This window comes from Panulirus ornatus, chromosome 18 (genome assembly GCF_036320965.1).
Source record: "Panulirus ornatus isolate Po-2019 chromosome 18, ASM3632096v1, whole genome shotgun sequence".
Classification (NCBI taxonomy): Eukaryota; Metazoa; Arthropoda; class Malacostraca; order Decapoda; family Palinuridae; genus Panulirus; species Panulirus ornatus.
Genome location: NC_092241.1, coordinates 26122992 through 26138319, shown reverse-complemented (window position 1 = coordinate 26138319; position 15328 = coordinate 26122992).

Genomic DNA, 15328 nt, shown 5'->3' with positions numbered 1-15328 from the left:
TTGTCTACTCGTAGAAAATAGGTAATGACCGTAAAGAAACTGGGAGATGGAGTGGCTTATTCTTGCATTCCTTTTCTTTTTATAACATTAGGAGCGTTACTTGCTGACGTTCGTTATCAAGAGATGCTTCGTGTTTTGGGTATCTTGTCTTAGAATTTCTTTTCAGGTAAGATAGAGACCCTTTATCTGAAATACAAGTTCTAAAGGAAAATCATGCAGAAGAGAGAGAGAGAGAGAGAGAGAGAGAGGGAGAGAGAGAGAGAGAGAGAGAGACAGACAGACAGACAGACATATAAAACAAACTGAGCGAGTAAGAAGGTCAGGGACCCCTCTCAAAAACATCAGACAAGTAGATGAATAAATAAGGGGTCGATAGATAATGAAAGACAGTCGGGCAAATAGACACCGAAAGACACACACACAGACCAGTCAAGGTGACACTGAGCTCACACACACACACACACTGAGTAAACGTATACTAGATCTAACATAGGCTGGTGGGTGGACAGCTCCAAAGTGATGATTGCATAGACGATCCTCACATTCCATCATGTCTATTATGTCTATCAAAACGATAAAAGGAGTAAAGCACATTCAGTTGTTCTGCTACGGATGAAGGATTTGCACTCTGGCTCAACTCGTCAGCTGTAGATTTTCCAGAGTGTAGAGAACTGTTCCCTGTTCTCGGTCTATAGACAGTGACTGGTTATGCTTATAGCCAAAATTGATTGATTTGGGATGAGTATTATAGGCCTAATTCTATTTGCAAGGAAAAATAACACAAAAGGTATATGATTGCAAAACGAGGAGAGAGAGAGAGAGAGAGAGAGAGAGAGAGAGAGAGAGAGAGAGAGAGAGAGAGAGAGAGACAGTAGTCAAGTCCTTATCTCGGGATTTTGCCAAAAGGCAGAGCTAGCTCGAAGCGCTCTCCATAGCAGCTACGAAGAACGAGTCGTATAAACTACGTGTTGTCATGTGTTGCCGCGAAATGGAGAGATTGCGTGTGTGTGTGTGTGTGTGTGTGTGTGTGTGTGGACTGAAGGCCAGCAGCCCCACGTGTGGGCGACGTAGAAAGAAAAGAGAGCTACTTGAACCACTTGACAACCAGTGCAGTGTTGGCCCAACGCGCAGGCGTTACTAACCCTCCCCGATACCCAAAGGTGTGTGGTTGGGGGTGGCCGGGTATTACCGGTTATATACCTCCCTGGTCGGTGGCTGCCTGCTACCTAACAGAGAGAGAGAGAGAGAGAGAGAGAGAGAGAGAGAGGGGGGGGGGAGAGGGAGAGAGATGGCAAAAGATACAGCAAAAATAGACACACACGGTTGCATGCATACATGCATAAATTCACATATTCATATATGCATACGAACCGATGCATATGCGTACATGCATAAATGCATATATCCATAGAGATAATGAGAGCAAGTTGGTACAGGTCACATCGTAAAACAAAAGATAAAGGAGAGCCTTAGAAAGCTGATGGTAGCACGGGCGTTGAAGAACATTTCTAAATAAACTAGAGAAATAAAAGATAAAAGAAAAACGGAAAAGAAAGAAATTCAGATCAAAATAAGGATATAAAAAGGTGATCAAGTAAGAGACAAAAAAAGATAAGGGAGATGAATGCATACATCATCCATGTCTACACGACCTTCCCTTGCCTTTCTTTAACACCTAATTTGCTTCCCCAAAGTCCAGTCCTATATCTCCAACCCTTCCGATCCTCTCTCAACCCCATATTTCAAAGCCACTCATCCGTCCTCACCTCTCCCTATCCCACATACGTTACACATACCAAGAACAACCCACCCACCCTTCCCACACGTCACATGCACCACAACCACACTACATGTCCTCACTTACAGTATCCCCAACATATCAGGACTACCCTACCTACCATCACCTACATACCAAGACCAAACCCGACCCCTGCACCTCCTCATAACCCATAACCTAAGACCATCTCATTCTCTACGTCCCTAAACCACCGTTACCCCACCTCACTCCACACCACTCCGAGTCTTCCCAACCACCCGTGCTCTGTTGCCAGCTGGAATCAGTGCAAGCAGCGTTACATGCAGGTGGACGATTATAGTGGTTACCTGGCGTCGTGGGGTCAGTCAGTGTGGGCTAATGCACCTCGAGACGGGAGGCTAAAAACAGCAAGAACTCTACACTAGCGTGGATTGATTCCCGAGGCACCAGTGTTCTCTCCAGCCATCCGGAGTCGTGGCTCGGGGCAAAAATACTACCATGAACAAAAGGTGTTAATGGGGTTTTATGGGCTTAAGTCTGTCGGTAATGGACGCCACAACTACTTGGTGATCACAATCACTCTGTTTACACTGTGTAACGTGTCGTCTTTATCTTTATACTGTAAACAGAACAGAGCAAAAAGCAGATGAAAACAATATTTCTAATACTTTCTGCCCTTTGTAGTTCAGAAAATGATGAACAAAGACAATGATACTCAGATATGAAGAATTCAAACACCAAATCCTTAAACCATCAAAACTCTTACAGTTTATGTCCAAAAACTATCAGTAGATCCATGTCTTTCAAAAACCTGAATATCAAAATCGGAAGATTTATAAAAAGAAAAAAAGAGAGCACGACTTATAATGATGAAATAGTAAAGCAATTCCCTACATCGTGTCGTTGGTGCAGGTGCTATTGCTTCCAGTGTTCTCAAGCGTTGTAATCAATGTAACTGCTAAATCATCACTTCTCAGGAGGCTATCGTGTCAGGGAAGAGTAATTTCCTCTGGTAACGATGCCCCGTGATAAAGTCGTCATAATACATCAGTCTGAAAACAAGGCATTAAAACTGATCCTGTGTATTATTTCAAACACTTGATATCACCTGTCTGACCACTTCGTGCTCTCATTACAGCCTGGCAACAGTCGTAAGGCAATCAGAGACGATCAAAAGGGGCAGCCAGCAGGCTAAAGAGTCTATCATCAATATAGCCGAACCCTTAGGGAACTCGTGCACATACATCATATTCGGATGATATGGAACTCCAGGTTGACCTCGGCTGATTGTGGGATGTCAAAATACCGTTTCTTTTTTCCGGATATTCTTTTTTTTTTCCCACCTATTATTCACACCGCGAACTCACAAACCATTGGTCTGTCATAAGTTCAGCTCATCATGTACATTCATCTCGGAGCATTTCCACAATTTCTTTCACATCCAGTCTCCTCCTCTTCTTACGTATCCGAGTTTCTGTGTTTCAAATTTCAGAATGCCCATTTTCTTTTTACTTTCGGTAATATTGCAGGGAGAAAATGCTACCATTAGTTTCGGTGGTGTAGGGGTTTGCGTTCCTGACCGTGGCGCATCCACGGGCCGTCTCGAGTCGAACGCATAGGTTCGAATCCTGGTTGTGGCAGTTGGTCTACAGCCAAATTAGATGTTCATCCTCCCCCAGAGGTTGGTCGATTAAAAGTGTACCTGGTGCAAGCCAAGGATAAAGAGATGGCGTTGATTAGGGCATCCAAATGACCGTGACGTCTCAGTTAACACAAAGGAAAAATGTACAACAACCTTCTCGCACCCTCCTCCTTGACACATTTTATTCAAAAAGCAGAGTCTCTCTCTCTCTCTCTCTCTCTCTCTCTCTCTCTCTCTCTCTCTCTCTCTCTCTCTCTCTCTCTATCTATCTATCTATCTATATCTATCTATCTATCTATCTATCTATCTATAACCCTATACGCTACCTGCCTATCTCTATCTCTAATCATCCTTTACACGCCTCATGTATCCTACCATTTCGAGAGGAGAGCAAGTAAATGAGACTACCATTGGAAAAGTCACAAACTTATCAAAATTGCCAAGATAAGAGGCGAGGTCCCACGAATGTAAAGCTCTCTCCCCACATGCACAAATGAATAACAACGAGAAGACAGTAACATTCTCCTCTTCATTTCTAGCCCATTCCCATACGTCACAACCCTCCACCAATCCTTCCAAGTGCTCACCTCTCATTCTCTGAAACACTTAGAACCTCATTCCCTTCTTTTTTTTATCACCATTACGGCTTCTGCGTCGCAAAGGGATTTTTGGAGAATATATTGTTGTGACTCTCGACATATGGAGACCACGAGGCAGGGCCTACCACAAGTCTTTTCTTTATAAACTCATTTTTCTTATCAGCAGTTGTTTCATGCATCCAGAGGTTTTATTCGTCGCAGTATACTCTTCTGCCTCTCCATTGGCCAGAGTGAATTCATAAGCCTCCTTCATACTGTGTTACTCCAGGCAACACCTGTCTCGCCAACCGTCCCTCTCCGTCTGTCATGTTATTGTTACTCTTCCTGTTCTACTGGGTTTTTTTATCTCAGCCACTGTCTGCTCTCGTGAGTTGTCTGCATGTGCACGAGCCACCAAGGTTTCGACCCGTGGCACCATCTGACTGTTGCTTTCCCATAGTTTTCCAACTGAAAACCGTTACATAATACTTCCTTCATACCCCCAAAACATCGAAGCTGCCAGATTCTCTTCCTTTTTACGTCTTTCCATCTTTATTTAACCTTTCCACCTTGGAGAGTCGGGTCTACAAACACTTGAGGAATTCTGATGAACTTCATTCTTTTTCTCACATTCAGAATTCTTTTTTCACCCAAGAAGGCCATGTCTGGGGCAAGCTATTGCCTGTGCCAAGGTGGTCACTACAAAAAAATAAATCTTAGTCAACCCCGTAATATCACATCCCTCTCTACGTTATCAGTCGGTGTATATGCACACGTACCACATCTCTTTCTCCATCACAAGGTCATCCTTATCGCACTGTATATCTCCCTTCATCCCTATCCCTCCATCCTATATATTCCTAGCCAGTCCACATAAACCTAAGTCCTCCCTTCATCCTATATATTCCTAGCCAGTTCACACAAACCTAAGTCCTCCTTCCATCCTTAGTCATACCCATCAGGATATGGTCTCTTCCTAACCAGCTTCTATACACCACATCTTCCTATTTGCCTCTATAATTTCCATGCCTGTTTCAACCAGCTTTTATTTCGACTGATGATCAGGCGTACTATATCATCAGAATGAAATATACTGTTATGACAAGTATCAAACATTAATTCACACGTCATATCCTTCAAGTGATCGTATAAAAGTAATCGATTATGGTACTCATTAATATACATGTTTACTGCCTGAAATAAATGAAGACTTTTTTAATTTACGCAATTTCTCATCTCGTAAATATAAGTCGGCTTCTTGTGTTGCACGGCAGGTTAGTGTGTGGTTAGGAGCAACACTAGTGTTTCGGGTAGTCTATGATGGCTATATCTAAAGTCAATGGAAGCTCAGCATATTCGTTTTACGTAAAGATATCATGATTCTCGTCTCACTGAATAGTCTTCATCTCTACAGACCATAGCATGTGGACGTAAGGGGGAAAACTGATTTGGAAAAACGAGCAGTGGACGAGTTGTTTAGGAACAATACTATACAACATGTTACTTGAAATGTTGAGAGTTAAGATTACGTGGCTTACAGATCATAAGGAGTTATAAAGCAACGCTCCACATTTTGTATCAAAAGGGACAATGAGTTTCTTTTGAGAGAGAGAAAGTTACAATATATAGCCAGATATTACATAATGGTGATATTTATGCGATAAAGAAAGTTAACATGTTGTATGCACGTTATTGGCTACGTTGTATAAAGCTGTCATGCGTTTGTTCAATTCGTACTGGCGATGTATGATCTATGACCTACTTGGTTGATAGAATCAAAATGTTAATTACTTAGATTTAACAAAATGTTCTATTTTTCATACAAGAACTTATCCAAGTTACTTATTGGAAGATGTGTCCATTCAGTGAAGTCCTTATATTACGACGTTTCTTGTTAAACGTGTCATAATACAGGAGGTTAAGGGCAGCTGTATCACCACGTCTGACCAACAAATTCCTTCAAACTAAGGGAGGTAAATACAAATAAGGGAGGCGAGTGCTGCGAGTTGTGAGAGGCAGACTGAGGAGAAAGGGGAGGGTTGAGGGAGAATTAGTGTTGAAGGGAAAGGCGAGCTAGGGCAATGAAAAGGGACGAGAGGAGCGAGTATGAGGAAAAAGAAGAAAGACAAGAAGGGATGGGGTTTACAACGGAGGTGAAGGCATGGAAGGGGAAAGGGGAAGAATGGGTTAAAGAATGTAGAAAATGGGATGAGAAGATGGGGCTTTAAGGTGAGGGTATACTACAGGTATATGAATTTGAATAGCCAGAGAAAAGGTTTATATATCGACGCATGCTGGAGTGCAAGAAAATCCACGGAAGCTGAAACCTCGTTAGACCATATGTGAGGGAAGGAGTGAATAAAAGATACTGTTGGAAGGAAAATGGGAAGAAGGCAAGTTTGCATGTAAGAGGAAAGGAAAGGAGGATTCATCGAGGAGGAAAAAGGAAGGAAGAAGTTAAGAGTAATGGGAGGAAAATGGACGGTAAAGAAACTGGGAATCATTTTCAACAACATAGGTTTAATTTTCTTAACATTTCTCTTGAAAGACTTAGTGCAGTGTGCTTTATCCGGGCCAAAATGTTGGTCCATTCATACCTAACCCCTAGTCAACAGAAATTCCAATACATCATATGACGCGGGTTTGAATTAACTTCAAGTCGATCACTCGATATTACTAGGGATCCCTCCCTGCACCACTGGTCCTGGGTGCAGTAACGTACAGCAAGACTCTATGTGTTCTTTCATCACGGTATGAGTAAGTACCTTCCGTAGATTCTAGTTTTTGTGAGAACATTTCAGCAATACGAATGATTCTGGATATTGGTGGTGACGCAAACTGGCAGCTCGTGATCATGAATTATACTTTTTAGAACCCGAGTTCGTACAGATAATTATAGTACCATTCTAATATGCATATACACCATATATTTTTGTCTTCGAAAGAGTTAAGATAGTAAGGTCGCGATCCGAAATTCTTAATCTTGGGCGATGACTGATTTTCATGCCTCACTGAATTTCTTCCACTCGCGGAGGTACTACTTGAAGAAAACGTCAGGCTATGAGTGGCTGACGGTACACCACGGCAGCTACGCCATGAAGGATGTTAAAACCGCTTGACTGTACCTAGTTCCAGACGCCCACACACTTGCAAGCACACACATAATGCACCCAGGGCCTTCACATGGACTCCCCCTTACGCCTTAGGCACTAACACTGCCACAAAGCAATGCTCCTTCCTTCACCCACCCCTACCTTCCTTCACAGGGGCGCAACAAGCACCCTCGCAGCTCCTTACCCTTTCATATCAACCCTCACTACGTCTTACAACCCCAAACCCTCACACAACATAGTAACTAATACTGCATTACCTGTTGGCAGGAGTGACCACTCATTCTTCTCGAGCCGTCTGTCTTTAATCCACGAGTGAGGAATCATTGTACACGCTCTCTTATTACGTCTAGCGTCACAGCAGAAGTTATCAAGAGATGTTAATATTGGTGTTGTAGGACCGTCTGATGATGCGATCTTTCTTCCTCAGGTGTTATCCAATCATGTCTTGTTGTCGAAGTCTGTTAGTTTAACAGACTCTTACCAAGAAGTGCGTACTTGGAGTACAGAGCGTGAACGCAACAGTACAGAAGCCATCTAGAACAAATAATATACCGAGAGAATATAGTGGGGTGGGAAGAATACAGTAGCCATTCAGTAAGTGTAATATGCAAACAGTGTCAAGAGAAGAACAAAGAAAACGCTCCATTAGATTAACTTCTGACAGTTAACAGTTCATTTCTCACTCATAAGTTACGACCCAGTACTCTTATTCCTCTTGATTAGATCCAAGCTCATGATCTGAAATCATGTTCCCTTCAACAAAAAAAAAAAAAAAAATAGAACTAGGTTATAACTGTGATCAACAATCAAATTAGCAGCATTAATGCAAGATGATCTAAAATTCCAGGTTATAATCGATTCCTTCAGGTCATTACTATAATTCACAACACTTAAGATGTTATTTCTGTGGCAAATACTATGCGGTAGCCTTGCCTTATGACACCATCTCGTTCTTGGTAGGTGCGCTTAATATGAACGTACCTCGCATGTATATATTCTGAAGAAATCTCAAGAGTAAAAAGATACCAGGTTGGCAGTAAAATACACTATGTTGAAATTAGCTACATAATGTTTACAGCCTAGCCTTCCGAATGCTAGCAGAAGTGTTCAGCAGGATAGCAGTCATCTACATGTCTTCAGTAGCATTTTATCAGCAGCAAAACGTTAACGGTATAACGGCCAGTTATACAGGTGTGATCGACTTAGTTTTCAGATGTTTGATGATGTTAGCATCTAAGCAGTCACCAGCGTGACAGGCTCACTGCATATCGTAAATAGCATAGTATTAAGCAGCATAACTGTTCAAGATATAATGTTATGCAGCATAGCATTTACTACCATAACGGTTATGCAGCATAGCATTTAGTAACATTAAAGCAGCATAGCATTTAGTAACATAACTTATGCACATAGCATTTAGTAACACAACGGTTATGCAGCACAGCATTTAGTAACATTAATGCAGCATAGCATTTAGTAACATAACTTATGGACATAGCATTTAGTAACATGACGGTTATGCAGCACAGCCTTTAGTAACATAACGGTCATCTGCATCAAAAATAATGACTATTGAGGATGTTTAGTGACCAGACTCTGTACATCAGAGGACTGGTGTATACTGTCATCTCAGATGAGGTTTGAAACATCTCATCACACTGTGTTGAAACTCCTCAGTTTTATGGTATCTCGTCACTATGTAGGGAAAATCATCGCATGATCTGGACATGTATTCTAAGTTTCCAAATATTTCACTATGTAGACCGGACGTACGTGTGTGTGTGTTCGTCTGCATACATAAATATATCCTTATGCTTCCTGCGTCAGTATACTCAACCCACCATGACCGCAAAGAGCCGCTAATGAACACACACACACACACACACACACACAGTGGTCTTTTCTTCACACAGTTAACATCCAGATTTGATTTACATGTCAGGACTATGATCATGCGTTGTATCCCAGACTTTAAGATACCTGTCCAATAAACCACAAAAGACACAGATAACTTTACCTGTTGAGAATCATTATTATAAACACAAGATCATCATTTTCTTTATTAACATAGTCTTAACTGTCTTTCATTCTCCTCATTCTAATCATAAGCAACTCATTTGTGAGTGGCTATGTTGCGGGCGTAGCAAGTCGTGGACGGGGGTAACAAGTAGAGAGCAAAGCACACTGGGGCTGGCTGAGAACAAGCAGTAGGGTGAGCGAGTGACGAATAATCAGATGAGTGATGAGATGACGACGAGGTTGTGACAGGTAACGAGCCGGGTGAATAGTGGCCGGTTAGGTAGCATGCATCAGGCTTTGTGATAAATAAGACGGGCCCGACAATTACCACTCTGTACCCGGCAGTGCGCTGGGTGATATATCGTAGGCTAAGTGACAAGTGGCGGGCTGTGGTGACAAGATGCGGGCCGAGATGGACAACATATAGCAGTCTGGGAGACACGAAACGGGCTGGGTGGCACGTAGTGGGCTAATTGGTATGGAGCGGTTTGGGGCAAGATGCGGCAGGCTGAGCGACAAGGAACGGGCTGGACACCATGTAGCGGACAGGGGTCAGTTTGTAGCGGAGCGGACAGCATATACGGGGAGGACTAGCCAGCATGTAGCGGACGAGGGTCAGTTTGTAGCGGAGCGGACAGCATATAGCGGGGTGCTGGATAGCATGTAGCGGACGGGGGCAGTCTGGAGCGGAGCGAACAGCGTATAGTGGAGGGGCTGAGCAGCATGTACCGGGCTGGGCAGTTTGTAGCGGAGTGGACAGCATATAGGTGGGTTAGGCGGCTATGTAATGTGTCGAGTCTCGAGTCTCGCGGAGGAATAGCATGTTGGAAGCCCAGTCGTCAGATCAGGGATTGAGTAGCTTGTAGAAGCTGAACACTAGTAGTTAATACGCTGAGCAGTGGGCATGGGCTAGGCAACAATTGAGGTAGTGGGCTGCGTGAGGGAGAGTGAGGAATCAGGTAACAGAGGGGCAGATAGCATGCACGGAGTTAGCCAGCGCGTTGCGGGCTGGGGGGAAGCAAGTAGCTAGAGAGCAAAGGTGGCCTAGGGGTAAGCCCGCCAACCAGAGGATCTACGGTGGGTGGTTCCCAGCGAAGCGTGGACGAGACGCCGCCGCACCTGCTGCTTGCCAAATACACGCGAATTTAAGATTCATTAACACTTTGCATCTGCATCCCTCCGTGTGTGCCACACGACTGCCGTAGGACCACCACGCAACAACACGACTACCGCCGTACCACAAGACTAAGAGAGAACCATCGTGCGAAAACCACACGACTAACACACAACCACACAGCAAACATCACACGACTACCACACAACCACTGTATGATGAATATTACACAACACACAACTACGACAAGACTAACACAATCACTGCACACTGGCCTATTCGTCCCCTCATCTAATGGTCTACTGTGTGTAAGGATTACAAATGATGAATGTTGATGTCCATTTCACGATTGGATAAGATGGGCGAACCGACGAATAGAAACGCGTCTGAAGGAACGACAGATGCAGAACTCACTACGAGTGGGCAGGACCAAGCCACGGATCCGAGCCTGACATGCCACGTTTATCATATGCCCGCTTTCGGAATACCATGTGACTACCATACATTGTATTCTTACCACACAACTACCATAAGAATATCACCACCAGTAAAATGTGACTACTAGACAAGTACCAGATCACTTAACTACAGACCGGGAATCACATTACACACACACACACACACACACACACACACACACGTCTACTTAGTTTTCATGTGACATTTCTGCCCCTTTTTCTACAATAACCATATTCTGATCCAGTCTAGTGACGATCTTCCCCTGCCACGACAATCACTATGCTCCCAACCTCCTTGCCACCACACCCACGCAATACTCGACATATGAAGTCTCTCTTCCTCACATCGAGTTTTTTATTTTATCTTACAGCTACGATCGATTCCATCTGTAAACGTAGATTTCCTACCAACCTTAAAAAGAAAAGATTAGTTTTCTTTTCCTCAGTCTTGTCTATTTTCCTTCCCCTTTTTTATGTTTCCATTAGGGATGATGGTCTTGACGAGGGCTTATTTTCACAGCGTCCTTCATATGAAACTAAGTCTTCTACAGTACCATACTATAGTCATGCTTCTACTATATGTATTTATCTGCCATTACTAAAGTCTTCCCATACTATCGTCACTTCCAGCCTTCTGTCACATTCTTACCACAGTCCCTCTCCAGCCACACTCCTGGAGTCATCACATTTTTGCTACACACCCACCAACATCACGACACTCACACCATTATTACAGTTTAATCATTGCCATATTCAAACAACTGGCATATACCCACCACTTCCACATGATTGCCATACCCTTACCACTGTTTTTAAGTCTTTCAATAAACTCAAGTCCATCCATACTTCCACCCAACTAAATACATAGTCAAATTACTGTTCTACCATAAATACACACCCACCTTGTCCCTATCATAGTATTGTTCAAGGGAAGTTCTAAGAGGATTCTAGTAACCTTCTGACCCTCATTATCGCTGCGAGCAACAATAAACATTCTCCCTAAGCAATGTGCTCAAGTCAAAGAGGGGCGATAGCACACAAAGTCTCGGTAGCTTACTGGAGGGGCAAAACATCACGAGGAGCTGTTAAAACTGATGTCTGTTAGACCCACACTGCGCCGCGCACGCTTCCCTACCTGATGCTGTAAAGGTTAGAATACCACCAGGTTCTGTGTGTATCATGCCTCTATCTCGAGACCCTGACCCCTCTCACCTCCGTGAGTAGAAGAATGACACAAACATCCTCATTTCTCTCGACCTGTGAGCTCTTGTATGAGGGGCGCTTGAGGATGGTATGTAATGGAGAGGTTAAGTGGCGCGAGGTGTGGGAGGGATACTCACGACACACTCTACCTCTGCCGACGACAGAGTCTTGCCAGGTTCCCGCCACTATGTCTGCCCACTTCACCAAGAATGCCGCTATAGTGACTGGATATGGCAGAAAGTTATAGCTCTTTTGTTGACCGATATAACATTTAATTTAAACACAGCCAGGAAGCGTTGACTGAAGCAACCTGTTGTCTGCTATGAGTAATGCACTCCTCCAAGTAGCAGTGTGAGTGATGGCTTGAGATGAGTAACCTTGTTCCCCTGGCCACAGTCTCTAGGATATGTCCTCCTCCTCTCGGTCTCTCCACAAATGCTGGTGAACAAACAAACTCCTTAGCCATGACCAACTACCGAGGTCATTCCTTTGTAATATATGAATATACAACCAAGTTGCATACAGCAAATTTGGCATATGACGTCGTCATAATACTATATTGCAATCGTATGGCTAATTCAGTCCTCGGTAATGTGCCTTCGAAGGTTAATTGATACGTACAAAAAGCGCTACCGTCCTGATTCAGGGCTGTTAATAAGAAACCATGACACAACCTCCGTGTCAGGATCGTTTATCTTACTTTGCATTAAGACTGAGCCACCGAACTGGTCTTAACGTTCTTCTCCATGCGCCATACACCTATACTTCCAATCATTTCCCTCCACACACCATACATCTCTCCTACTTTACTTGCTACCATCACCTTTTTCTTTCCTTGAAGACATTCTCATAATAAATCATGTTTTCCGTTTAAAAATTAGGCTTTCCACCTCTTCATTAACTCAAATCATTTGTAAATCTCCTTCCTTCTTAACGTCCTCCATTGATGTAGACGTTTGTCCTTGACTGGAGTCTCTGTCATTAAAGAATTAATCTTATATCTGACTCATGTACAGACCTGGTCATGGTAAGGAACTGAACCTAAGGATATCAGGATGAACTGGTGAACTCCATTGATAAAGCAATCAGGGAGCTTCTGTTACTGTAAATAAAGCTAGAATATGAGGTATGCCTTCCAAGAGATCATGTTTGTAAGGCTCAGGTAAATGATAAAATATGCTGAATGTATCTTTTAGAATATCTTTATGCTTGTCCATATCATACGGGATTGGGGACATTTGAATTGCCTTCAGGTTTTCCTTAGTATGTGATATTTACGCTTGGAAGGTCATGATGAGCTAAAAAGTACGGCATTAGCTAGCCATTTGTGGATAAAAGACTAAAAAAAATATAAAAGTTTTTGAGAAATTATCCACAGAAATTTTTTTTTTTTTTTTTTTTTTTTTATACTTTGTCGCTGTTTCCCGCGTTTGCGAGGTAGCGCAAGGAAACAGACGAAAGAAATTCCCCAACCCCCCCCATACACATGTACATACACACGTCCACACACACAAATATACATACCTACACAGCTTTCCATGGTTTACCCCGGACGCTTCACATGCCTTGATTCAATCCACTGACAGCACGTCAACCCCTGTATACCACATCGCTCCAATTCACTCTATTCCTTGCCCTCCTTTCACCCTCCTGCATGTTCAGGCCCCGATCACACAAAATCTTTTTCACTCCATCTTTCCACCTCCAATTTGGTCTCCCTCTTCTCCTCGTTCCCTCCACCTCCGACACATATATCCTCTTGGTCAATCTTTCCTCACTCATTTTCTCCATGTGCCCAAACCATTTTAAAACACCCTCTTCTGCTCTCTCAACCACGCTCTTTTTATTTCCACACATCTCTCTTACCCTTACGTTACTTACTCGATCAAACCACCTCACACCACACATTGTCCTCAAACATCTCATTTCCAGCACATCCATCCTCCTGCGCACAACTCTATCCATAGCCCACGCCTCGCAACCATACAACATTGTTGGAACTACTATTCCTTCAAACATACCCATTTTTGCTTTCCGGGATAATGTTCTCGACTTCCACACATTTTTCAAGGCTCCCAAAATTTTCGCCCCCTCCCCCACCCTATGATCCACTTCCGCTTCCATGGTTCCATCCGCTGACAGATCCACTCCCAGATATCTAAAACACTTCACTTCCTCCAGTTTTTCACCATTCAAACTCACCTCCCAATTGACTTGACCCTCAACCCTACTGTACCTAATAACCTTGCTCTTATTCACATTTACTCTTAACTTTCTTCTTCCACACACTTTACCAAACTCCGTCACCAGCTTCTGCAGTTTCTCACATGAATCCGCCACCAGCGCTGTATCATCAGCGAACAACAACTGACTCACTTCCCAAGCTCTCTCATCCCCAACAGACTTCATACTTGCCCCTCTTTCCAAGACTCTTGCATTTACCTCCCTAACAACCCCATCCATAAACAAATTAAACAACCATGGAGACATCACACACCCCTGCCGCAAATACAAGTAACACAATTATCAGGTTTGTGTGCAGTTACGTACCGACAAAAAAACGTATGGGCTTCTTACTCATACAAATTAGTAATATCCAAGGAAAAAAAATTAAATGTCGTTGGAATTATGACGCGAATTGATTTCTTTGAAATTTTTCATAAATGAAACTTCTTGAAAAAAATAAGTTAGGCTCACACGAGTTGACAAGTTATTATTGATCATGAGAGTTATGGGAAAGATAATCCTTCAACTCCTTTTTCATTAGAAAATCAGATAAAAAGCGGATAAAATAACCATAATGACAGCTTGCCCAAGAGTGCCGAATGTCAGAATGACCAGTGGAGAGTCGGGGAGAGTGAGGCAGGAGCGATGGCCAGAGGCAGGAGGAGTGATGGTGAGAGGCAGCAGTATTGATGAAGAGACGCCTGAGAGGCAATCGTGGGGAGACTGAGAAACGTACGAACGACAGGCTGTTTGGAGAGGGTGAGGGTTGCTGTGGGCGGTCGTTGAGGGAGGGGACGTAGTGCTAGTCAGGTGGGACAGTGCTGGAGGGAGGGAGGGAGACAGGAGATGGGATAGGGCGGTATTTGAGGCAGTGGGAGGAAGAGTGACGGAAGGAGGAGATGGAAGAGATAGAGCATTTTAGAAACATTGGGTTGAAGGATAAGATGAATTTAGGAGGTGGGGAGAAAAGTTATCAGGTGGGATATGGAATTCTTGAATGGAAATGAATAGGTAATTTGGGTGGGACGAGCTCCAAGGAGATGGAACACTGGTTGAGAAAGAGGGGCGACTGTGGTAGGAATGATGGAGGAATGGGATGATGGAGATGCGTGCTGGAAGGGAAGTGTGCCGTAAGGAAAGGGTAGGGGTGGAGAAAATGGTGAAGGGAAGAGTGGAAGAGAAGGAAAAGGTAAATGAGGAAAAAACGACTGAGGGAGAG